The sequence below is a fragment of the Lolium perenne genome, chromosome 4 (assembly GCF_019359855.2).
Source record: "Lolium perenne isolate Kyuss_39 chromosome 4, Kyuss_2.0, whole genome shotgun sequence".
In the NCBI taxonomy this organism is placed as follows: domain Eukaryota; kingdom Viridiplantae; phylum Streptophyta; class Magnoliopsida; order Poales; family Poaceae; genus Lolium; species Lolium perenne.
The window spans coordinates 385,147,315-385,171,515 of record NC_067247.2 but is presented as its reverse complement, the minus strand read 5'-3'; positions in this window follow the sequence as shown (position 1 = coordinate 385,171,515).

Sequence of the window (24,201 nt, the reverse complement as noted above, 5' to 3'; positions counted from 1 at the left end):
CTGAGGGAAAACTTGCCGCTGTACGCGTCACACCTTCCTCTTGGGGTTCCCAACGGACGCGTGCTGTACGCGTATCAAGCTCTTTTTCTGGCGCCATTGCCGGGGACGTGAAGAAAAATTACACCACAGAGATTTCTAGCTCCCACGTCAACTGCACGCCAACAGCTCTTTTTCTGGCGCCGTTGCCGGGGAGATCAAGACACGCTGCAAGGGGAGTCTCCACCTCCAATCTCTTTACTTTGTTTTTGCCTTGCTTTATTTTATTTACTACTTTGTTTGCTGCATTATATCAAAATACAAAAAAAAATTAGTTGCTAGCTTTACTTTATTTATTGTCTTGTTTGCTATATTAAAAACACAAAAAAATTAGTTACTTGCATCTACTTTACTTATTTCATCATGTTTCCTCCTAATTTTACTTTAAAAGATATACCAGTGGGACAAGGGTCTATAATTGGAAGAGATAATATAGAGGAATTTTTCACCCATGTTAGTATGCACGAAGATCTTGAAGATATACCCCTGGCAAAAGCTGTCCCTACTTATGAAGATGCCTCTGCTTGTTTGGTACGCATGATGGAAGCTAGATTTATTAGTCTCAACCCCATGATACAACACATGTTTCTTACACTTTCTGATATGGAGAGGGGAGAAAAGAGAGATTTTGTTTTAAAAATCCTAGTGCGAGAATTTGCAGATATAGCCAAAGAAGCTAGTAAAGTTTTTATTAAGCATAAGAGGCTTGGTATGTTCACCGATTTTAAAAGAATACTTGAAAAGATGGATATGGATAGAATTAAGTACACTAATAATGTTAATAATGGTGGGGAGATTAAAGCACCAATACCTTGTAAGCTCCTAGCAATGCATGAAGCTCTAGATGATAATTATGCTTGGCTTGTTCCTGAAAATTTGTTTGATTAGAGTAGCAAGCCCAAGACTAATGAAAAGGGAGCCTCTGAAACTTATGTATCCAAAATACAATGCATGGTTGAGAAAACTCCAAACCCCGCTGTAGATGCATCATCTCTCGATAATACTTGATACACACTTTCGGCGCCTAGCTGAAAGGCGTTAAAGAAAAGCGCTTATAGGAGACAACCCATGATTTTAATACTGCACTTTTATTTTATATTTGACTCTTGGAAGTTGTTACTACTGTAGCAACCTCTCCTTATCTTAGTTTTGTTGCATTGTTGTGCCAAGTAAAGTCTTTGATAGTAAGGTTCATACTAGATTTGGATTACTGCGCAGAAATAGATTTCTTTGCTGTCACGAATCTGGGCCTAATTCTCTATAGGTAACTCAGAAAATTATGCCAATTTACGTGAGTGATCCTCAGATATGTACGCAACTTTCATTCAATTTGAGAATTTTCATTTGAGCAAGTCTGGTGCCTCTTAGAAATTCGTCTTTACGAACTGTTCTGTTTTTGACAGATTCTGCCTTTTATTTCGCATTGCCTGTTTTGCTATGCTTGATGGATTTTTCAATTCCATTAACTTTCAGTAGCTTTGTGCAATGTCCAGAAGTGTTAAGAATGATTATGTCACCTCTGAACATGTGAATTTTGATTATGCACTAACCCTCTAATGAGTTGTTTTGAGTTTGGTGTGGAGGAAGTTTTCAAGGATCAAGAGAGGGAGATGATACAATATGATCAAGGAGAGTGAAAGCTCTAAGCTTGGGGATGACCCGGTGGTTCACCCCTGCATATTTCAAGAAGACTCAAGCATCTAAGCTTGGGGATGCCCAAGGCATCCCCTTCTTCATCGACAACATTATCAGGTTCCTCTAGTGAAACTATATTTTTATTCCATCACATCTTATGTACTTTGCTTGGAGCGTCTGTTTGTTTTTGTTTTGTTTTGTTTTGTTTGAATAAGATGGATCCTAGCATTCATTGTGTGGGAGAGAGACACGCTACGCTGTTTCATATGGACAAATATGTCCTTAGGCTTTACTCATAATGTTCATGGCGAAGGTTGAATCTTCTTCGTTAAATTGTTATATGGTTGGAAACGGGAAATGCTACATGTAGTAATTGGTAAAATGTCTTGGATAATTTGATACTTGGTAATTGTTGTGCTCATGTTTATGCTCTTGCATCATATACTTTGCACCTACTAATGAAGAAATACATAGAGCTTGCTAAAATTTGGTTTGCATAATTGGTCTCTCTAAGGTCTAGATAATTTCTAGTAAGAATTTGAACAACAAGGAAGACGGTATGGAGTCTTACAATGTTTACAGTATGTCTTTTATGTGAGTTTTGCTGCACCGCTTCATACTTGTGTTTGTTTCAAGTAACCTTGCTAGCCTAAGCCTTGTATCGAGAGGGAATACTTCTCATGCATCCAAAATCCTTGAGCCAACCACTATGCCATTTGTGTCCACCATACCTACCTACTACATGGTATTTCTCCGCCATTCCAAAGTAAATTGCTTGAGTGCTACCTTTAAACAATTCAAAATTTATCACCTCTGATTTGTGTCAATGTTTTATAGCTCATGAGGAAGTATGTGGTGCTTATCTTTCAATCTTGTTGGGCAACTTTCACCAATGGACTAGTGGCTTCATCCGCTTATCCAATAATTTTGCAAAAAGAGCTGGCAATGGGATTCCCAGTCCCAAATTAATTAACCTTCATAATGTTACAAAAATAGACACTCCTCCATGGTATGTGATTGTTGGACGGCACCCGAGGATTCGGTTAGCCATGGCTTGAGAAAGCAAAGGTGGGGAGGAGTGTCATCTAAATAAAAAAAAGGCACTCCTTCATGGTATGAGATTGTTGGCAGGCACCCGAGGATTCGGTTAGCCATGGTTTGTGAAAGAAAGGTTGGAAGGAGTGCCACCCAAAAATAAAAATAAAATGGGAGCCGCTCTTTGAAGGTTTGTCTGGCAAGGGGGTTAGAGTACCCGCTACCATTCGTTGACAACAACAAACACCTCTCAAAATTTTACTTTTATGCTCTCTATATTTTTAAAAACCAAAGCTCTAGCACAAATATAGCAATCAATGCTTCCCTCTGCGAAGGGCCATTCTTTTACTTTTATGTTGAGTCAGTTCACCTATTTCTCTCCATCTCAAGAAGCAAACACTTGTGTGAACTGTGCATTAATTCCTACATACTTGCATATTGCACTTGTTATATTACTTTATGTTGACTATATCCATGAGATATACATGTTATAAGTTGAAAGCAACCGCTGAAACTTAATCTTCCTTTGTGTTGCTTCAATACCTTTACTTTGAAATTATTGCTTTATGAGTTAACTCTTATGCAAGACTTATTGATGCTTGTCTTGAAAGTACTATTCATGAAAAGTCTTTGCTATATGATTCATTGTTTACTCATGTCATTTACATTGATTTGATCGCTACATTCATTACATGTGCTTACAATAGTATGATCAAGGTTATGATGGCATGTCACTCGAGAAATTATCTTTGTTATCGTTTACCTACTCGGGACGAGCAGGAACTAAGCTTGGGGATGCTGATACGTCTCCAACGTATCGATAATTTCTTATGTTCCATGCCACTTTATTGATGATACCTACATCTTTTATGCATACTTTATGTCATATTTATGCATTTTCCGGCACTAACCTATTAACGAGATGCCGAAGAGCCGATTCTTTGTTTTACTGTTTTTGGTTTCAGAAATCCTAGTAAGGAAATATTCTCGGAATTGGACGAAATCAACGCCCAGGGTCCTATTTTCACACGAAGCTTCCCGAAGATCGAAGGAGCCACGAAGTGGGGCCACGGGGCGCTGCCACAGTAGGGCGGCGCGGCCTACAGGGGGCCCGCGCGGCCCTGCTATGTGGGGCCCCCGTGACGCCTCTTGACCTGCCCTTCCGCCTACTTAAAGCCTTCGTCGCGAAACCCCCAGTACCGAGAGCCATTATACGGAAAACCTTTCAGAGACGCCGCCGCCAATCCCATCTCGGGGGATTCAGGAGATCGCCTTCGGCACCCCGCCGGAGAGGGGAATCATCTCCCGGAGGACTCTTCACCGCTATGGTCGCCTCCGGAGTGATGAGTGAGTAGTTCACCCCTGGACTATGGGTCCATAGCAGTAGCTAGATGGTCGTCTTCTCCTAATTGTGCTTCATTGTTGGATCTTGTGAACTGCCTAACATGATCAAGATCATCTATCTGTAATTCTATATGTTGAGTTTGTTGGGATCCGATGAATAGAGAATACTATGCTATGTTGATTATCAATCTATTACCTATGTGTTGTTTATGATCTTGCATGCTCTCCGTTACTAGTAGAGGCTCTGGCCAAGTTGATACTTGTAACTCTAAGAGGGAGTATTTATGCTCGATAGTGGGTTCATGTCTCCATTAAATCTGGGGGAGTGACAGAAACCTCTAAGGTTGTGGATGTGCTGTTGCCACTAGGGATAAAACATCGATGCTATGTCTAAGGATGTAGTTGTTGATTACATTACGCACCATACTTAATGCAATTGTCTATTGTTTGCAACTTAATACTGGAAGGGGTTCGGATGATAACCTGAAGGAGGACTTTTTAGGCATAGATGCAGGCTGGATAGCGGTCTATGTACTTTGTCGTAATGCCCAATTAAATCTCACAATATTCATCATAACATGTATGTGCATGGTCATGCCCTCTTTATTTGTCAATTGCCCAACTGTAATTTGTTCACCCAACATGCTATTTATCTTATGGGAGAGACGCCTCTAGTGAACTGTGGACCCCGGTCCATTCTTTTAATCGAATACAATCTACTGCAATACTTGTTCTACTGTTTTCTGCAAACAATCATCATCCACACTATACATCTAATCCTTTGTTACAGCAAGCCGGTGAGATTGACAACCTCGCTGTCACGTTGGGGCAAAGTAATTTGGTTGTGTTGTGCAGGTTCCACGTTGGCGCCGGAATCCCTGGTGTTGCGCCGCACTACACTCCGCCGCCATCAACCTTCAACGTGCTTCTTGGCTCCTACTGGTTCGATAAACCTTGGTTTCTTACTGAGGGAAAACTTGCCGCTGTACGCATCACACCTTCCTCTTGGGGTTCCCAACGGACGCGTGCTGTACGTGTATCATCAATCTCACCGGCTTTTTGTAACAAAGGATTAGATGTATAGTGTGGATGATGATGTTTAAAGAGAACAGTAGAACGAGTATTGCAGTAGATTGTATTCGATGTAAAAGAATGGACCGGGGTCCACAGTTCACTAGTGGTGTCTCTCCGATAAGATATAGCATGTTGGGTGAACAAATTACAGTTGGGCAATTGACAAATAAAGATAGCATGACAATGCACATACATGTTATGATGAGTAGTGTGACATTCAATTGGGCATTACGACAAAGTACATAGACCACTATCCAGCATGCATCTATGCCTAAAAAGTCCACCTTCAGGTTATCATCCGAACCCCCTCCAGTATTAAGTTGCAAACAACAGACAATTGCATTAAGTATGGTGCGTAATGTAATCAACAAATACATCCTTAGACATAGCATTGATGTTTTATCCCTTGGCAACAGCACATCCACAACCTTAGAACTTTCTGTCACTATCCCAGATTTAATGGAGGCATGAACCCACTATCGAGCATAAATACTCCCTCTTGGAGTTACAAGTAACGACTTGGCCAGAGCCTCTACTAATAACGGAGAGCATGCAAGATCTTAAACAACACATATATGATAGATTGATAATCAACATAACATAGTATTCCATATTCATCGGATCCCAACAAACGCAACATGTAGCATTACAAATAGATGATCTTGATCATGTTAGGCAGCTCACAAGATCCAACAATGATAGCACATGAGGAGAAGACGACCATCTAGCTACTGCTATGGACCCATAGTCCAGGGGTGAACTACTCACACATCACTCCGGAGGCGACCATGGCGGTAAAGAGTCCTCCGGGAGATGATTCCCCTCTCCGGCGGGGTGCCGGAGGCGATCTCCTGAATCCCCCGAGATGGGATTGGCGGCGGCGGCGTATCTGGAAGGTTTTCTGTATCGTGGCTCTCGGTATTGGAACTATTATCGACGAAGGCTTAAGTAGGCGGAAGGGTAGGTCAGGGGGCGCCACGAGGGCCCCACACGCTAGGGCCGCGCGGCCCAAGCCCTGGCCGCGCCGCCCTGTTGTGTGGGCGCCTCGTCGCCCCACTTCGTTTCCCTCTCGGACTTCTGGAAGCTTCATGGAAAAATAAGATCATGGGCATTGATTTCGTCCAATTCCGAGAATATTTCCTTACTAGGATTTCTGAAACCAAAAACAGCAGAAAACATCAACTGGCTCTTCGGCATCTCGTTAATAGGTTAGTGCCGGAAAATGCATAAATATGACATAAAGTATGTATAAAACATGTAGGTATTGTAAATAAAGTAGTATGGAACATAAGAAATTATAGATACGTTTGAGACGTATCATTGCACATCAAAGTCTTGCCTTGAACCAGGAGACCAGGAGGCGCCAAAATGAGTTCATGGCTGCAAGGAATGCCCCTGCTCCTCCTTATGGACCTGAGATGGAGCCTGTGGTTGCACCAGCTTGGGAGATGCCTCCCATTACTGATGAGATGTTCCGAAACTTTGACCTCTCTATGTATGCTCATGGTGGTCTTTGATACGTCTCCGACGTATCGATAATTTCTTATGTTCCATGCCACATTATTGATGATATCTACATGTTTTATGCATACTTTATGTCATATTTATGCATTTTCTGGAACTAACCTATTAACGAGATGCCGAAGAGCCAGTTGCTATTTTCTGCTGTTTTTGGTTTCAGAAATCCTAGTAAGGAAATATTCTCGGAATTGGACGAAATCAACGCCTAGGGGCCTATTTTCACACGAAGCTTCCAGAAGATCGGAGAGCTAACGAAGTGGGGCCACGAGGCGGCCAGACAATAGGGCGGCGCGGCCCAGGTCTTGGCCGCGCGGCCCTGGCGTCTGGGCCCCTCGTGACGCCCCTTGACCTGCCCTTCTGCCTACAAATAGCCTTCGTCGCGAAACCCCCAGTACCGAGAGCCACGATACAGAAAACCTTCCAGAGACGCCGCCGCCAATCCCATCTCGGGGGATTCAGGAGATCGCCTCCGGCACCCTGCCGGAGAGGGGAATCATCTCCCGGAGGACTCTTCACCGCCATGGTCGCCTCCGGAGTGATGAGTGAGTAGTCTACCCCTGGACTATGGGTCCATAGCAGTAGCTAGATGGTTGTCTTCTCCTTATGTGCTTCATTGTCGGATCTTGTGAGCTGCCGAACATGATCAAGATCATCTATCTGTAATACTATATGTTGTGTTGGTTGGGATCCGATGGATAGAGAATACTATGTTATGTTGATTATCAATCTATTATCTATGTGTTGTTTATGATCTTGCATGCTCTCCGTTATTAGTAGAGGCTCTGGCCAAGTTTTTACTCTTAACTCCAAGAGGGAGTATTTATGCTCGATAGTGGGTTCATGTCTCCGTGAATCTGGGGGAGTGACAGAAACCTCTAAGGTTATGGATGTACTGTTGCCACTAGGGATAAAACATTGATGCTATGTCCGAGGATGTATTTATTGATTACATTACGCACCATACTTAATGCAATTGTCTGTTGTTTGCAACTTAATACTGGAAGGGGTTCGGATGATAACCTTAAGGTGGACTTTTTAGGCATAGATGCATGCTGGATAGCGGTCTATGTACTTTGTCGTAATGCCCAATTAAATCTCACTATACTCATCATATCATGTATGTGCATTGTCATGCCCTCTCTATTTGTCAATTGCCCAACTGTAATTTGTTCACCCAACATGCTATTTATCTTATGGGAGAGACACCTCTAGTGAACTGTGGACCCCGGTCCATTCTTTTAATCGAATACAATCTACTGCAATACTTGTTCTACTGTTCTCTGCAAACAATCATCATCCACACTATACATCTAATCCTTTGTTACAGCAAGCCGGTGAGATTGACAACCTCACTGTTTCGTTGGGGCAAAGTACTTTGGTTGTGTTGTGCAGGTTCCACGTTGGCGCCGGAATCCCTGGTGTTGCGCCGCACTACATCTCGCCGCCATCAACCTTCAACGTGCTTCTTGACTCCTACTGGTTCGATAAACCTTGGTTTCTAACTGAAGGAAACTTACTGCTGTACGCATCACACCTTCCACTTGGGGTTCCCAACGGTCGCGTGCTGTACGCGTGTCAAGCAGATTTTCTGGCGCCGTTGCCGGGGATCGAAGAAAAGTTACACCACAAAGATTTCTATCTCCCACGTCAACTGCACGCCAGCAAGATTTTCTGGCGCCGTTGCCGGGGAGATCAAGACACGCTGCAAGGGGAGTCTCCACATCCCAATCTCTTTACTTTGTTTTTGTCTTGCTTTATTTTATTTACTACTTTGTTTGCTGCACTAAATCAAAACACACAAAAATTAGTTGCTAGTTTTACTTTACTTGCTATCTTGTTTGCTATATCAAAAACACAAAAAAATTAGTTACTTGAATTTACTTATTTCAACATGTTTCCTTTTAATTTCACTGTAAAAGATATACCTGTGGGGCAAGGGTCTATAATTGGAAGAGATAACATAGAAGAATTTTTCACCCATGTTAGCATGCATGAAGATCTTAAAGATATACCCCTTGCAAAAGCTGTCCCTACTTATGAAGATGCCTCTGTTTGTTTGGTACGCATGATGGAAGCTAGATTTATTAGTCTCAACCCCATGATACAACACATGTTTCTTACACTTTCTGATATGGAGAGGGGAGAGAAGAGAGATTTTGTTCTAAAAGTCTTAGTGCGAGAATTTGCGGATATAGCTAAAGAAGCTAGAAAAGTTTTTAGTAAGCATGATAGGCTTGGCATGATCACTAATTTTAAAAGAACACTTGAAAAGATGGATATGGATAGAATTAAGTATACTAATAATGTTAATAATGGTGGGGAGATTAAAGCACCAATACCATGTAAGCTCCTAGCAATGCATGAGGCACTAGAAAATAACTATGCTTGGCTTGTCCCTGAAAATTTGTTTGATGAGAGTAGCAAGCCCAAGACTAATGAAAAGGGAGCCGCTGAAACTTATGTATCCAATATACTATGCATGGTTGAGAAAACTCCACACCCCGCTGTAGATGCACCGTCTCTTGATAACACTTGATATACACTTTCTGCGCCTAGCTGAAAGGCGTTAAAGAAAAGCGCTTATGGGAGACAACCCATGTTTTTACTACAGTACCTTTATTTTATATTTGAGTCTTGGAAGTTGTTTACTACTGTAGCAACCTCTCCTTATCTTAGTTTTGTGCATTTTTGTGCCAAGTAAAGTCGTTGATAGTAAGGTTCATACTAGATTTGGATTACTGCGCAGAAACAGATTTCTTTGCTGTCACGAATCTGGGCCAAATTCTCTGTAGGTAACTCAGAAAATTATGCCAATTTACGTGAGTGATCCTCAGATATGTACGCAACTTTCATTAAATTTGAGCATTTTCATTTGAGCAAGTCTGGTGCCTCAATAAAATTCGTCTTTACGAACTGTTCTGTTTTGACAGATTCTGCCTTTTATTTCGCATTGCCTGTTTTGCTATGCTTGATGGATTTTTCGATTCCATTGACTTTCAGTAGATTTGTGCAATGTCCAGAAGTGTAAAGAATGATTATGTCACCTCTGAACATGTATATTTTGATTGTGCACTAACTCTCTAATGAGTTGTTTTGAGTTTGGTGTGGAGGAAGTTTTCAAGGATCAAGAGAGGGAGATGATACAACATGATCAAGGAGAGTGAAAGCTCTAAGCTTGGGGATGCCCTGGTGGTTCACCCCTGCATATATCAAGAAGACTCAAGCGTCTAAGCTTGGGGATGCCCAAGGCATCCCCTTCTTCATCGACAACATTATCAGGTTCCTCTAGTGAAACTATATTTTTATTCCATCACATCTTATGTGCTTTGCTTGGAGTGTCGGTTTGTTTTTGTTTTTGTTTTGTTTGAATAAAATGGATCCTAGCATTCTTTGTGTGGGAGAGAGACACGCTCCGCTGTTGCATATGGACAAGTATGTCCTTAGGCTTTACTCATAATATTCATGGCGAAGTTTCTTCTTCGTTAAATTGTTATATGGTTGGAATTGGAAAATGATACATGTAGTAATTGCTATAATGTCTTGGATAATGTAATACTTGGCAATTGTTGTGCTCATGTTTAAGCTCTTGCATCATATACTTTGCACCCATTAATGAAGAAATACATAGAGCATGCTAAAATTTGGTTTGCATAATTGGTCTCTCTAAGGTCTAGATAATTTCTAGTATTGAGTTTGAACAACAAGGAAGACGGTGTAGAGTCTTATAATGTTTACAATATGTCTTTTATGTGAGTTTTGCTGCACCGGTTCATCCTTGTGTTTGTTTCAAATAGCCTTGCTAGCCTAAACCTTGTATCGAGAGGGAATACTTCTCATGCATCCAAATCCTTGAGCCAATCACTATGCCATTTGTGTCCACCATACCTACCTACTACATGGTATTTTTCCGCCATTCCAAAGTAAATTGCTTGAGTGCTACCTTTAAATTTCTATCCTCTATCTTTACAATATATAGCTCATGGGACAAATAGCCTAAAAACTATTGTGGTATTGAATATGTACTTATGCACTTTATCTCTTATTAAGTTGCTTGTTGTGCGATAACCATGTTCCTGGGGACGCCATCAACTACTCTTTGTTGAATATCATGTGAGTTGCTATGCATGTTCGTCTTGTCTGAAGTAAGGGAGATTTACCACCAAAATGGTTAGAGCATTGCATAATGTTAGAGAAGAACATTGGGCCGCTAACTAAAGCCATGATCCATGGTGGAAGTTTCAGTTTTGGACAAATATCCTCAATCTCATATGAGAAAATTAATAATTGTTGAATGCTTATGCATAAAATATGAGTCCATTATCTGTTGTCTATGTTGTCCCGGTATGGATGTCTAAGTTGAGAATAATCAATAGCGAGAAATCCGATGCGAGCTTTCTCCTTAGACCTTTGTACAGGCGGCATAGAGGTACCCCTTTGTGACACTTGGTTAAAACATGTGCATTGCGATGATAATCCAGGTAATCCGAGCTAATTAGGACAAGGTGCGGGCACTATTAGTATACTATGCATGAGGCTTGCAACTTGTAAGATATAATTTACATAACACATATGCTTTATTACTACCGTTGACAAAATTGTTTCTTGTTTTCAAAATCAAAGCTCTAGCACAAATATAGCAATCGATGCTTTCCTCTTTGAAGGACCTTTCTTTTACTTTTATGTTGAGTCAGTTCACCTATCTCTCTCCACCTCAAGAAGCAAACACTTGTGTGAACTGTGCATTGATTCCTACATACTTGCATATTGCACTTGTTATATTACTTTGCATTGACAATTATCCATGAGATATACATGTTATAAGTTGAAAGCAACCGCTGAAACTTAATCGTCCTTTGTGTTGCTTCAATACCTTTACTTTGAATTATTACTTTATGAGTTAACTCTTATGCAAGACTTATTGATGCTTGTCTTGAAGTACTATTCATGAAAAGTCTTTGCTATATGATTCATTTGTTTACTCATGTCATTTACATTGTTTTGATCGCTGCATTCATTACATATGCTTACAATAGTAAGATCAAGGTTATGATGGCATGTCACTCCAGAAATTATCTTTGTTATCGTTTACCTGCTCGGGACGAGCAGAAACTAAGCTTGGGGATGCTGATACGTCTTCGACGTATCGATAATTTCTTATGTTCCATGCCACATTATTGATGATATCTACATGTTTTATGCATACTTTATGTCATATTTATGCATTTTCTGGAACTAACCTATTAACGAGATGCCGAAGAGCCAGTTGTTGTTTTCTGCTGTTTTTGGTTTCAGAAATCCTAGTAAGGAAATATTCTCGGAATTGGACGAAATCAACGCCCAGGGGCCTATTTTCACACGAAGCTTCCAGAAGACCGGAGAGCTAACGAAGTGGGGCCACGAGGCGGCCAGACAATAGGGCGGCGCGGCCCAGGTCTTGGCCGCGCGGCCCTGGCGTCTGGGCCCCTCGTGACGCCCCTTGACCTGCCCTTCCGCCTACAAATAGCCTTCGTCGCGAAACCCCCAGTACCGAGAGCCACGATACAGAAAACCTTCCAGAGACGCCGCCGCCGCCAATCCCATCTCGGGGGATTCAGGAGATCGCCTCCGGCACCCTGCCGGAGAGGGGAATCATCTCCCGGAGGACTCTTCACCGCCATGGTCGCCTCCGGAGTGATGAGTGAGTAGTCTACCCCTGGACTATGGGTCCATAGCAGTAGCTAGATGGTTGTCTTCTCCTTATGTGCTTCATTGTCGGATCTTGTGAGCTGCCGAACATGATCAAGATCATCTATCTGTAATACTATATGTTGTGTTTGTTGGGATCCGATGGATAGAGAATACTATGTTATGTTGATTATCAATCTATTATCTATGTGTTGTTTATGATCTTGCATGCTCTCCGTTATTAGTAGAGGCTCTAGCCAAGTTTTTACTCTTAACTCCAAGAGGGAGTATTTATGCTCGATAGTGGGTTCATGTCTCCGTGAATCTGGGGGAGTGACACAAACCTCTAAGGTTATGGATGTACTGTTGCCACTAGGGATAAAACATTGATGCTATGTCCGAGGATGTAGTTATTGATTACATTACGCACCATACTTAATGCAATTGTCTGTTGTTTGCAACTTAATACTGGAAGGGGTTCGGATGATAACCTGAAGGTGGACTTTTTAGGCATAGATGCATGCTGGATAGCGGTCTATGTACTTTGTCGTAATGCCCAATTAAATCTCACTATACTCATCATATCATGTATGTGCATTGTCATGCCCTCTCTATTTGTCAATTGCCCAACTGTAATTTGTTCACCCAACATGCTATTTATCTTATGGGAGAGACACCTCTAGTGAACTGTGGACCCCGGTCCATTCTTTTAATCGAATACAATCTACTGCAATACTTGTTCTACTGTTCTCTGCAAACAATCATCATCCACACTATACATCTAATCCTTTGTTACAGCAAGCCGGTGAGATTGACAACCTCACTGTTTCGTTGGGGCAAAGTACTTTGGTTGTGTTGTGCAGGTTCCACGTTGGCGCCGGAATCCCTGGTGTTGCGCCGCACTACATCTCGCCGCCATCAACCTTCAACGTGCTTCTTGACTCCTACTGGTTCGATAAACCTTGGTTTCTAACTGAGGGAAACTTACTGCTGTACGCATCACACCTTCCACTTGGGGTTCCCAACGGTCGCGTGCTGTACGCGTGTCAAGCAGATTTTCTAGTGCCGTTGCCGGGGATCGAAGAAAAGTTACACCACAAAGATTTCTATCTCCCACGTCAACTGCATGCCAGCAGTCTTCCTCCTAGCTAGACCTGCTCGTGCCCCTGCTGATGCTGATGATGATGATGAAGAGAATGAAGGTGTTGAGGATGATGATGACGAGCACGATGGCGATAGCTCTCCACCCACTGGGTCCGAGTTCTACTGATGGGAGCGCTAGCATCCCTACTTTTTTCTTCGCCTTTTTGGTGTTTCGATGCCAAAAGGGGGAGAAGAGAGTCGAGTCTAGGATCACGGGGTTCTTTGGTTGGCACAAGCCATGATTGTTACTTCGTTTGCTTCTTATTTGGCTTGTGCTTATTTGCTTTGCTTTCTCAAGAACCATTTGCTACTTTGAATAATTCGTGTATGGACAAGTATTTGTATGCTTAATCACTCTATTAGGATGATCATGCTTTATGCTTATTATCTTGATATACATGTCCATACCATGCTTGTTTTCTAAAGATATTGGAGGAGCTTTTCATATTCCACAAATTGTGCACTTTGCATTCAAACGCAAATTCTCCAAGTGCACACATTATGGGGGAGCTGTCGTAATATCTTATATGGAATCAAGGTTTAGAGCTTATCATAATATCTATATGTGACCCTAGCTCGGTTTGTCATCGTATACCAAAAAGGGGGAGATTGTAAGGGTATTTTACCCTTATCCATTATTTTGGTAACAATGACACCGTGCTAGAGTGTTTGGCCTAATACATGTTTGTAAGGTTAATCCCAGGTATTAGCCAAAGAGGCATAAATGGTGTATCAAAGGAACAAGAAGGCTAAAGGAGACCCCTCCACCTCGACAACAATCAAAAAGGGGTCTACTGCATCCTGCCGGTCAAAGACCCGGTAGGACCGGCCCCTGCGCCGGCCAGTTCTGGTCAGCCGCCCGGTCGACCGGGCGCAGGGCCGGGCGCCCTAGTGCCAACCGGCCCCTGCGCTGATGCCATCCGGGAGGGCTACTGCAGGACACTGATCTTCCCCGGTCACGGCCCGGTCAGCCATCCGGTTTGGACCGGGCACTTCCGGTCAGCCGCCCGGTCGGACCAGGTGCATGGCCGGGCGCCCCCGCGCCAACCGGCTCCTGTGCCGATGCCATCCGGGAGGACTACTGCGTGACATTTACCTGTTCCGGTCTCGGTCCGGTCAGCCGCCCGGTTTGGACCGGCTGGTCCGGTCCCTGGCCCGGTCGGACCGGGCCCTACGCCGGACGGCCCGGTCCCTGGTCCGGTTGACTGGGATTCTCGGGGAGAAAGCTGAGGTGGCAAGTTGTCAACGGCCACATTTCAAGTGACACTATATATACCCCTTCTTCTACCTCTGAAGGGGTAGGCACTACACTACAAGCTGGTCTTGAGCTCTCTCTCTCATACTGCATTGTTAGAAACACCAAAAGCCTCAGATCTCCCTCCTCCTCCACCCAAACTCAAATCCCTCCGGGGAAACGATAGAGGAGGACCCGATCTACAGTTCTACCAAGCGAAATCTTATTACCCCTTGTATTCATCAAGAAACTTGCTCTCTAGGGTTCCTTGGAAACCTTAGGTGAGCAAGAGAGGTCCGGAAGCATCTGGGCTGTGGATTTTCTCCTGACAAGATTGTGAAGGTTTGCAGGCTACCTTAAAGTCTACCACAAGTGAGTGAGCTATTCCATCGTGGGATAGGCTCCGGAGAATAGGGTGAGCCTTCGTGGCGTGGGGAATCCTTCGTGGGACCTCCACCCCTCCAAACGTGACGTACCTTCTTGCAAAGGAAGGGAACATGGGAATAAACCCTCGTCTCCGCGTGCTATCGGTTATCTTTAACCAAACTCCTTACTCGTGATATAACTGCATGTGAGAGCCTTCGTGCTGGAGTTACTTGTATCCTCATATAAGTTGCTTCACCTAGTTTGCATTAGGCTCATCTTTATATTCCGCAAAGCCTAATATTGCAAAGAAAGAATTAAAATATGTAGAAACCTATTCACCCCCTCAAGGTTTACCATCTCTGAACTTTCAGAGACCTTGAGAAACACGTTACAATACGTCCAAATAAACTCGCACATGTGCAGAACTTAAAGTATACTAGCAACTAAGTTATCTATATGTCTACGTTCGTCGAAAAGAAAAACTTGCACCACAAGAACTGTGAGGAATGGTGGGTGGAAGTTGCTCCTCAGAGGAAATTTTAAACACTTGACCGTTTGCGAAGAATTTGAGAAATTTGGCTCGAGAAAAACTATAAACATAAAAAAAATACCGTTTGCAGAAAACGAAACTCGAAATTGATTATCGGAATGAAATCATATCATCGATGCACATATTTTTCATGTGTAGGTTATGTTGAATCAAAGCATGGTCGTGTTGATTAGAAGAGGGTGTATGGAGGAGGTTGAGAGGATGTGAGCAGAAGCAAAACACTTGCAAAACTTTCATTAGGGGAGCCCTAAAGAGCAGACAACGGGCAAACTCCAAGGTAATGGCTAATTCGGGCGCTCTTCCTGTGCATATGTTGAATGAGAATTTCTCCCATAATGGTGTGTTGTGTATTTCTTAACAACACAATGATATTCCAACCATGCTCATGTGTCGAGTTTTTATATGTTAAGCATATCATGGTGTTCAGCTCCTCAAAAGTGAAACGACAAAGATAGCGTATGTAGATTTTTGGTTGTGTATCTGACAATGCTTAGTGTTCTTGTAGGGGTGCTCGGAATAATCTTGAATAATGTCTCAAGATTTTCTATTGTTGTGGAGATCCAGTCCGGAGACTCTGGTGTAGTCAGACCGAAGACTCTGGCCCTCAAGGTCGGAGACTCCGGTGAAAGAATTCAGTCCCTCATTTTTGAGCAAGCATGTTCTGTGTCTTGCTCTCAGTATAGGGGTTTGGAGTGTTTTTGGGTAGGCTGGAGACTATGGTATGGGATATTTTTCTGACTAAATAGGGTCGGAGACTCTTGCCTAAGTGGCTTGAAAGTTTTACACACCGAAGACTCTAGTGTTCACACACTGGAGACTCCGGTCCAAGTAAACCAACAACACGACTCTAAGTCTTGATTATGTATAAATAGCACCCTTCATCTCCAAATGAAGGTTGCGGCTTCTACTCACTCTCCTCTATTGTTTCAAATCTCAAAACTCATAGATCTCCCTCCCTAACCATTCAATTCTTCTGCCCTCTTTGGAATCAAGGCAGGAACCCTAGATCTACACTTCCACCAAAGGGATTTGACTAACCCGCCCTTTTCAAGAAGAATCAAATTGTGAAACCCTACCTTTGTGAAAAGTCTACTTTGGTGATTGCTTGTCTTGATGGAGAATCTTGTGAGAGCATCATTGAGAACACTCGTGATGTGGATGTAGTCTTTCGGATTTGCACTACCCAAGTCGAGATAGACTGCACGTACGTGACAGTTGCAGGTACATGACAATGAGACTGCAATATTGTCTCTACGCAAAACAATGAGAACAGAAAATCATCCTCGGATTAACCTTCGTACATGCAATAGAATGAAGAAAATATGGGATAGAATGTAATGATGGCTAGCAAAAGCATACTTACTCGGGAAATTAAGGCATGAGAATGACTTCATTCTGCTTGTTGGCCACCAAGAATTCTTCGATTCGCTTCTTAACATTGAAGATGTCATGAAACCGGATCAAGCACACAGTGGCTTGGTTTACTTTAGCGAAGTCCATGCCAGTTGGAACCTTGGCCACGAAATGCGCATACATCGGAGAATCCATCTATAGAAGTTCATTCTCCAAATACATAATAGTTTCATGCATGCTCTTCATAGACCTAGTAATATTTTCAATGACATGCGACGGCAGGATCGATTGACCTAGCCAATGCATCGTGAGCCATGGGTCGGGTAACTTGTCAAGGCGCCGGTTCGACATAGGCATGCTGGCGGAGGCACTGGCACTAGCTTTGGGCTTGTGTGGCCTCTTCCGGTTCTTCTTGGCATAGGCTAGCTCGCATACATTGCTTCTTTCGCCACAACTTTGAGAGTTCCTGGGGTCAGGAACGAAGTCGGCCCTGATGCTTGATCCTCGGTGAAGGAGGCAGCCTCCTCGGGTGTTTCTTGAGAACCGAAAAACTTCTATGTGCACTGAAAGTTCGTCGACGACGGTATTTCCTGGTGAGCTTGGGAATCAGGAGAAATATTTTATTTGATATATTTCAATAGTGTATCAATTTCTTTACCGCTCTTCTCACGTGGAGATCCATGGGGCTGATTTGTGATGTCGAATAGATCACCACGATTTCCCTACGGGTCATTCCGGTCTAGCCACCTTCGATGCCCCATGTAAACGGTTTTTGAAGAACCAAGATCCTTACCAAGCTGTTGAAACGTTGAATTTTCCATGCACCTGACGCATGCCTTGTGTCCATGGCACACCTGGCATGCAATATACATGTATCCAAGGTAGTCATGCACCATCGTGATCAACGTGGCTCTTGATGGTGCTCCAGTGACGGCGCTAGACAATCTTGCCGAGCGTTGTTGTGGAAGCGGTTGGGTAACCCCAAGAGGAAGGTGTGATGAGCACAACAACAAGTTTCCCTCAGTAAGAAACCAAGGTTTCATCGACCAGTAGGAGAAAGGCGTGACTTCTAGATGTGTTGCTAGCTGACTAGTGGCAGGGCGCACTACCAGCATCAGCAACAACGTGGAAGCTGCACACAACACAACCAAAATACTTTGCCCCAACTTGCAGTGAGGTTGTCAATCTCACCGGTTTGCTGAACACAAAGGATTAGACGTATCGAGTGGAAAGAGATGTTTGCAGTAACTAAAGAGAACAAGAATTGCAATAAGTAAATGGAATAGGATGATTGTATCGGTGTAAAAGAAACAGGACCGCGGTCCACAATTCACTAGAGGTGTCTCTCCATAAAGATAAATAGCATGTTGGGTGAACAAATTACAGCTGGACAATTGACAGAATATCGACCATACATGACAAGATGATTAGTATGAGATTTTATTGGGCATTACAACATAATACATAGACCGTAATCCAACTGCGTCTATGACTAATAATCCACCTTCCAGTTTTCGTCCACACCCCTGTCACTATTAAGTTGCAAGCAACAGATTATCGCATTAAGCAATGTGTGTAAAGTAAACAATAGAATTGCCGTCGGATAAAACATTGTTGTTTTCTCCCTAGTAGAAACATCACATTTACAATCTTAGAAGTTATTGTCACTCTCCCAGAAAACTAGAGGCATGAACCTACTATCGAGCATAAATACCCCCTCTTGGAGTCACAAGCATCTACTTGGTCACAGTATCTACTAGCAACGGAGAGCATGCAAGATCACAAATAAAATATGACATGAATATATAATCGACCTCAACATAGTATGCAATATTCATCGGATCCCAGCAAACACAACATGTAGGATTACATAAGGATGATATTGATCATGTAGGGCAGCTCACAAGATCTATACATGAAGGAAAAATTGGAGAAGACAACCATCTAGTTACTGCTATGAACCCATAGTCCAGGGATGAACCACTCACGCGTCACTTCGGATGCGGGCATGGCAATGTAGATGCCTCCGACGATGATTTCCCCCTCCGGCAGGGTGCCGGGAAGAGCTTTAGAACCCCCTGAGATGGGTTCTGCGATGGCGGCCGTGATGGAACTTTTCGTGGATGGAGGCTCGGATATCCAGGGTTTTCTCGAGATCGTGAATAAATAGGAGTAGGATTTAGGTCGGTGGGGTGTCCGGGGGGGGGCCACACCACCCCTGGGTGCGAGCCACACCCAGGCCACGGCGTGGGGTGGTCTGGCCGCCGTGTGGCGCCTCTTCGCCCCCCCTCTGGACTTCGTCTTCGTTACGGTAAAATATTGACTTCGGCTTTTGTTTCGTCCAATTCCAACAATATTTCCAGTACAACTTTTCTGAAATACAAAAACATCAGAAAACAGGGAACTGGCACTGTGGCATCTTTTTCAATAGGTTAGTGCCGGAAATCATGTAAAAGTGCAACGAAGTGTAAGAAAAATATATATTAATTGGTGTAAAATAAGCATGGAGCATCAACAAGTATAGATACGCTTGAGACGTATCAAGCATCCCCAAGCTTAACTCCTGCTCGTCCTCGAGTAGGTAAGTGATAACAAAATAATTTTTGAGGTGACATGAAGCCAAGACAATCTTGATCAAGCATGTAAACAATTGTGAGCTGGGATCAAAGTACTTTATACATATGCATGATAGATATAATTCAATGGAACTTAGCAACTATGTTATAACATGAACAGTAACTCAAACAAAGGATCATGAATAATAGTGCATTGAAAGCAATTGTTTGTTTATGAGCATAGATAAAACATAGGAAAGTGGTACTCAACATGTCCTTTATGAAGTAGCAAAACATAAATGCTAGGACACCTTTAAAGTTCAGAGAGTGACTAGATACAAGTAATTTAAGAACAAGCAATAGCACAATCATGAATCAATCAATAATAATTTTGGGACTATGCATATTGCACTAAGAATGACAACTATGCTCTCTTAATTGATGCATAAATTAGAAGATGAAGACTCAACATAAAAGTAAATGAGAGACTCTTTTCAGAGTAAGCAAGATAAACAAGTTTTATAAACCTTCCAAAAAGAATGGTACTTATTAGCTTTGAGCTCTCATTGCTCCTATCATAAGCATCTTGAATGGTTAAAGTTAATGTGATTCAAAAATGAGCTATATGCTTGACAAATCACAAATTGAAAATCTCATGCCCCTTGAATACGAGTACCTAAACCTCATGATACTCAACTTATCTCCCTAATAAGTTCTTATCATTGTAAGTATACATGTATCATTGAGAACCGCCAACGGGGTACCTCTTGTCCGATGATATGGAGGTACTCTTGTAAGAGAAACCCCATGCCAAAATGACAAGAAAAACATACTTCTCAGCAAAAAAATTATTTACTATGAGTATAGCTTTTTATTGCAAATGCTTGAGATTGCTCACAATGGTTCACTGTAAATTTCCACCATGAATGATGCATGGCTTAAATTAGCAGCCCAGTCGTTTCCCTAACTCATATACAAACTCGGACTTACAAGTTTCCATTTTCTTTCGCACCGCTAGGCATCCATAAATAAAAGAACATGATATCAACTAAATATAAGTGCAATGTAAAAAGTGTTCCTCATGAAAGCATGGTTATACTAACTCCCAACTTGCAATTTGCACCCATATAAACTTCATAAGATAGGCACAATGATCAAGTTTATTAAGTACAAGAAAGTAAATGTCCCATCAAGTTCATGAGAGCTTTACTGACTAACTTTCTCATGCCAAAATTTAATTTGGAAGATAAATAAAAACATGATGAATTACTTGGAATAGAAATAATGCTACTAGGTAGATATGGTGAACACAATTGGAAAACTTTGGTTATTAGTGATTGGATGCACGAGTAGAGTTCATACTCAGTACAGGTGAAGGCTAGCAAAAGACTGAGAGCAGCCAACTAAGAGAGCAATAATGGCCATAATCATGCATAGCGACAAACATTATAAATCAAAGCTTAAAGTGATATTACAGGTCAAAAACTAAATGATCATAGAGGCTTTAGTTGACTGGTCATAGTCATAACATGATGTAAACATGCGCCAAGTCAACCCAATAAAGCATCAAAGGAGAATACCACAATATTATGCTTTTATGATGGGAATAACACATGATTTTTTCAATGACACATTATGCACTCTCGGCTATTTGAGACAAGTCATGCTACAACAATAAATACTAAGCATATGACAAGAATAACATCCAACATGACATGCTAAAGTCTATGCCACAGTCTAGACAAACTTTCTTTTGCATCACTATAGTCATGAAATATTTTACTCGTATCCAACACCAATCAACTTATTTGAAATAACTCTCAGATATGAAATACAATATGGACCAGAGAGCTAATCATACATAAATAAAGAATACTAACGAGATCTGAATAAAATTCAAGTGAAAGAACAAGAGCTAAACGCAGTACTAGAAAACTAGAACACTCGCAGAACAATAACAACGAAAACTAGAGCGTTCTATGCAATTAAAATGGAGCGGGTCTGTCTCCAAAAAAATGTGATGGGATCCAACATATGCTACAACAAACAAAACTAAACTAAACTGATAACAAAAATAAAGACGCTCCAAGAACAACACATAGCGTATGAAGCAATAAAAATATAGCGCATAGAGAGATGACATGTTGCTTTGTTGATGAAGAGGGCGTGCCTTGGGCATCCCAAGCTTTGACGCTTGTACCTCTTGTATACTTCTTAGGGTGCAGGGGAATCCCCAAGCTTGAGATTTTGTCCATTCTTCATCTCATCACATCACTCTTCTCTCCCTACACTTGAAAACTTCCTTCATACAAAACTTAACACAGTTCTCTATTAGCAGTATTAGTATAATCAAAATAAACCAATCCACTTGGGTTCAGTTCTAACATATATCAAACATCTATTAAAGACTCGTTCAGTTCTAGCAGTTTTAGCAGAGATCGCCCAAGCGTGATTTGTCATTTTCCTACACATTCAATGGCAAGATAATCAATAGATACCATTTTCATAGGATTTTTGTATGCACTCCTTAAGAAATTCCTATGAGTAATATAACAGCATTATTGGTAAGGCCTCGTTCGTTTCGTCCCAACCCGAGGGGGTTCGGATAGAAATCCCCGTGTTTTAGCCGGGATCAGACCCGCGGGTGTTTAATCCCGGCGCTCTCTTAAGACGTGTTCGGTTAAACCCTCCCGGGATTCGACCACGCCCAGTTTCGCCCCGATCCCCGTCATTTCGCAGGGAAAAAAATACACGACTCTCATCCCGTGGATCAGATCCCCGAATCGGTACGAGACCACAAGTGTCCCGTCTCTCTCGCCCCGACCCATGCCTCTCCCGCGATCTAGAGCGACGCGGCGGCGCGGCGGCGCGGCGGCAGGGGCGGATGGACAGCGGCGGCGCAGCCAGCCGAGCAGATCAAGGACACGCTCCCTCCCTCCTCCCTCTCCAATCGGCGGCAGAGAGACCAGCCGAGCGGCGCGGGATAGACCCGGAGACCCCACCTACGTCCGAGCTCGGCGTCGCCCTTGAGACGTCATCTCTAGCGCCCTCTCCATCTCCGGATGCTTCGCACTGGTATGCCCCTACTCTTCTTCCTCCTCTTGACTGTCGACGATTTCTAGGGTTCTTGGCAACGCCCGACGATCTCTGTTGTTGATGCGTTGGCAGTAGCAGCTTCGTGGGCTCGAACGGTTGGGCAGTTGCGGCATACTAACTCTTTTTCCTGTAAGCTACCACCTGGAACCTCAATTGCTAAGTGACAGCATGATTAGTGACCGTATTGGAAGCTGGTTGTGTGCGACATATTCTTGGCTGTGTAGCAGGTGCATCCACTAACTAGATGAGATGTTTGGCTAGATGCGCTTTCTGCTGTAACAAGACTTACCAACTGAACTGAAGAGTTCAGCATAGTACACGTATTGTATCCTGCTCCTTTGTATACTGATTGATGCCGATTATTCTCACATGATTACAAGTACTAGCAGTAGCTTAGGCCGCCCCCAACCGTTCTGGTGATGAATTTCAGTAGTTAGCGAATCTTGGACTAGTGACACAATTTTGTATAGTACACATTTGAGATAGAATAAGAGTGACACGATTTTGGACTAGCAAGTGAATCTTGTATATCTTCTTGTAGGTTTAGCTACACTTGTGTATAACTGTGAGGCTGCTGTCAGAAGTTTGCATGCATAGCTATTTGCCATGGATTTGCTCTATAGATTTCTTTGATGAGATATTCTAGAAGTAGCATCGGTATTTGCTGATGCCTTATTGCCTTGTTCTTTTCTCAGTTTCTTCAGAAGTGTTACAGGGGGTCATGCCTTTTAGTTCATATAAAATATACGGAGTAAGACTTGTTTTCTGTTGAAAACATAGTCTTACAAGGCCTTTGCATATTACTAATGTCACTTGTCGAGTTTTCTGATTGAACAAGTAACCTGAGAATTATTTCGTCATTAGTTTCTTCCTACAAGTAAAGTCAGTTAAATTATCTTGCGAAAATAGAGCATAGTGTGCATTCAAATGGATCATATCCTGCTATTTTACATATGACAGTTTCCAGGTAGTTTTTTTGCGACAAAGTTTCCAGGTAGTTTCAATCGTATATTATGTAATTCTGGATGTCATATTACTACACGAACGAGGACCTAGCATGCCCATGTTTCTTTAGTTTTTGATTGCAAATAGTGGCAGCAGAATATATCAGCAAGAGGTCCAAAGAATGGTCCTTTTTGTAGTGACACAGAAACATGCAAAAAAAAAAAGTATACTCCAGTGATTGTTTTGTACAAGTATGAGTGGGTAACCTTGTTTGCTGGTAATCATTTTATCTGTATCATAGATATGTCAAATGATCAAACTTTTTACCTTGTTTTATCTGCCCATCAATTTATTTATAATACTTGTAAGATACGTAAATCTGAAGCACCTTATTATTATTTCTTAAATACAGGAGAAAGAAATGACATGATGGTGAAGCTTTTTTAGATCTTGTCGTCTTCCAGCTTATATGATGGGAGATCAAGGATGAACCAACTAATGTTTGATCAGATGTCTACCAAGTTATTTTGATCAGGCTATTCGATGCTGCGTTTTTGCTATTTAGCCGTGTAATATTGGCAAAAAGACTGCTAAACTGGTGTTTTTCAGCCATGTAGTACAAGCTGGCTTGGTTTAGTCATGTTGCTACT